The sequence below is a fragment of the Oncorhynchus masou genome, chromosome 17 (assembly GCF_036934945.1).
Source record: "Oncorhynchus masou masou isolate Uvic2021 chromosome 17, UVic_Omas_1.1, whole genome shotgun sequence".
Taxonomy (NCBI): Eukaryota; Metazoa; Chordata; class Actinopteri; order Salmoniformes; family Salmonidae; genus Oncorhynchus; species Oncorhynchus masou.
In genome coordinates, this window is record NC_088228.1 from 8,511,170 (window position 1) to 8,514,806 (window position 3,637).

A 3,637-nucleotide genomic window follows, 5' to 3' on the forward strand; every position below is an offset into this window, starting at 1 on the left:
ACAAGCCTCCAGTGGCGGTGGGTATGTAGTGTAACATCAGACTCACTTCCACTCGTTGGCTCAAGAGACTGAGATTCAGGAGCGAATAAGCATTGTTAAAACAATTCAAATACACAGACCTTTTAACAGAGGATTATTAAGCAATTATTATGTATTCATTATGTTTTTTTCATAGTAATACATGATGACTTGTATTTAATAAAAAGCAGTAGTACTGTGTTTAATGTTTTATAGATGGCTAATGAATTCTGTGTTATAAAAGCCAATCTAATAACCTTTTAGGCTATTGCAAGTTCGTGCCTGTCAAATGTGGTCCCCCGAATTTCCCCTTCCCTCATTAGGCCTAAGTGTTAACGTCTTGAAGCAAGGGGGCAGTATTTTTATGTTTGGATTAAAAAAAAAACTGCCTATTTCTCAGGCCCAGAAGCTAGAATATGCTTATAATTGGCAGATTAGGATAGAAAACACTCTAAAGTTTCCAATACTGTCAAAATATTGTCTTTGAGTATAACATAACTGATATTGCAGGCGAAAACCTGAGGAAAATCCAACCAGGAAGTGCTGTTTTTCTGAAACTACTCTGTTCCATTGCAAGCCTATCCTCCATTTAAAGGGATATCATCCAGATTCCTCTCCCGGTGGCTTCCACAGGGTGTGAACAGTCTTTAGACATAGTTTCAAGCTTTTATTCTGAAAAATTAGCGAGAATGATCACATCGCGTCAGTGGATAGCCAGATGTCCTTAGATTTGTTCATGCACGCGCCACCTTTTCTTTCTCTCTTGTATTGAAAAGTTTACCGTCCGGTTGAAATATTATTGATTATTTATTGTAAAAACAACCTGAGGATTGATTATAAAAAACATTTGATATGTTTCTACGAACTTTACGAATACTATTTGGAATTTTTGTCTGCCCGTCGTGACCTGCACGAGACTGTGGATTACTAAACAAAATATGCCAACCAAATAGAGGTTTTTGGATATAAAGATAATCTTTATGGAACAAAACAAACATTTATTGTGTAACTGGGAGTCTCATGAGTGCAAACATACGAAGATCATAAAAGGTAAGCGATTAATTTGATTGCTTTTCTGACTTTTTGTGACCAACCTACTTTGCTGCTAGCTGTTTGTAATGTTTTGCCTGCTGAGAGCTGTCCTCACATAATCGCATGGTTTGCTTTCACTGTAAAGCTTTTTTGAAATCTGACACGCCAGGTGGATTAACAACAAGCTAAACTGTGTTTTGGTATATTGCAATTGTGATTTCATGATAATTCAATATTTTTTGTAATTTGAATTTGGCGCTCTGCAATTCACCGGATGTTGACGAAAATGATCCCGCTAAAGGGATCGGTGCGCCAAGAGGTTTTAATTAGCCTAATATTTCATACAATATACAGCCAAAATATCAACTGGCAGCTGTAGGCTAAATCTGTGTCACTAGCTATGTTTCCATCCAATTGGCAACTATTCTAAAATCCACATTAAAACAATATGCAATTTCCATCTCATTGACCTGTTGAGGATAAAATGCTGTATGTGATGACGTTGGGCACATAAAAATACATTTTGCAGTTGAATTCCCATGTACAAAATACATTTTAAAAAGTTAAATGAGTGTTTATTGCATTTTCAACCCTACTGATGGGTTTCTTACAAAAAAAATGTGTTATAGTGAGTGTGTCCACTCTGGTTTTGGTACGTGTGCTGTAGCCAACAGCTTGAAGATACAGTGTGGGTATAGCCTACATGACCAAATCATTATGGACAAAATATAATTTTTATTTGTTAAATGGCAGCCAAGCATCGATGATCATGTCACCAGAATAAGACCCTCGGTATTTATTGGAAAGGAGCATCAAGCTCATCATCGTGCACTTTCACCACCCTGTGAAGTTCTTCATAACGTATTTCATCTGTAGCTTAATAAACTGCATGCTTTCCCATCGAGTAGAAGAGGGAGAACCACACAACATCACATAACTCCAAGTTTACTTCGATATGATGGTTAGTTATTATATCAACATTTGCGCATAAAAGCATTTTACCAACATTTCTCACATACTACATTTTAGCATGTTTTGTTTTGTCGACGTGTAAAGTTTATCGACAAATGTTCTGCCTGTCATTTAAAAAAAATTCTGACATGTACTACCCGCATAAAAAGTTTGGATGGAAACCTGGTTGGTGTGTGTGTCTTTTTCAGTTTTCTCTCCTCGACTGCACTGTCTTTTGTAGCAGCAGCTGGTTTTGTGGGTGCTAAGCCTAACATAATTTCTCAGCACAGACACAGTCACAAAACTCGGACCAGCAAAACCAGAACTTTTAGAAAATATGGCTGTTAATTTCACACGTTTAAAAGCGTTGGCCTCAAGAGCCTTTTTTTGTCTTTCTAACTTTTTCGGCACCACCTTTCCGTTTTCAACCAGCCCCAAAAAAAAAAAAAAAGATGATCAGGCCCATCTAGCATTTGCCAGAATTGCCAGATGGCCAATTCGCCATGCCTCCGATTTTGTTACCCGCTGTGAGTTTGCTTTTAGTTTTCGACCTTACAAACTCAAAGTTATGTATGGCTGTCTAGTATTTAATTAATTGTAAATTAAAGTAAATTAATCAAAAGGTACTGTTAGTTACTGTAAATTATGAAATGACAAGTTAATGTTTGATTTTCAATATCATTATTATTATTACATCATTATTATTATTATTTGCCTCTTTGCTATTTTAACTTCAAGCTAATGAAAAATTTGAAATAAAAACAGAAGAATAAATTCCACGCTAAAATGTATTTGAGTCTTCGACAGGGGACGGTATGTGTTTCAGACTACAGACCTTTTCCCCCACAATATTAAGTACTATCAAATTTACTCAAGGGGTGAATGGCAGCTTTGAGGGGCGAATGACGGCTTTGATCTCCTCTCTAACATTAAGTGCGCAGCGACAGACTTTCTAAAACACAAATCTAAGGAATCGTAAAAAGGAGAGATGAAAACCTAAGTCTGTCGTCTTTTATGTATACTTTACAACCTCTCCGTTTCCCTCATCCTCCTTCTGCCATGTGGCTTTGGTTAAAGCACGAGCCTCCAGTTGAAATTCAACCGTGGTTGAATGTTTCCTCTGCTTGCTTTCTTTCATTAAAAATATCACAGGCTTTAATAATGGAACTCCCACAAGCACATAATTTACTCTGATGACTGTGGAGTAAAGAGGACTGTGTATAGAAACACTCCTATATATATATGGCCTTTTTCAGCCTAATTGGGAATTGCTGTCAGGACCACACGTGTGTTTTGACGTCCATGTCTACTCTGTAAACCGATGAACTGACAAACCCTTTAGGCTACATCTTGTCATGTTATTAGATGGCCTATGATGCATTCAGTATCATTCCTTGTAACATTAACACCAACTTATGTCGCATTTTTAAACTGCGAATAGAGTCCGTATCAACTTTATGACATAGTTATAAAAAAACATGTATGAAATCACAACCTACAGTCAAATGAAACCTTTTCAAAGTCTGAACATTGAATCCTCCCTCAAATCTGGACAAGCCCCAAAGCAAATTCACAGTAAGCAACATTTTGTTTGAACCTATCCTGTATCCTCAGACCAGTGCAGATTAAGCAGCGG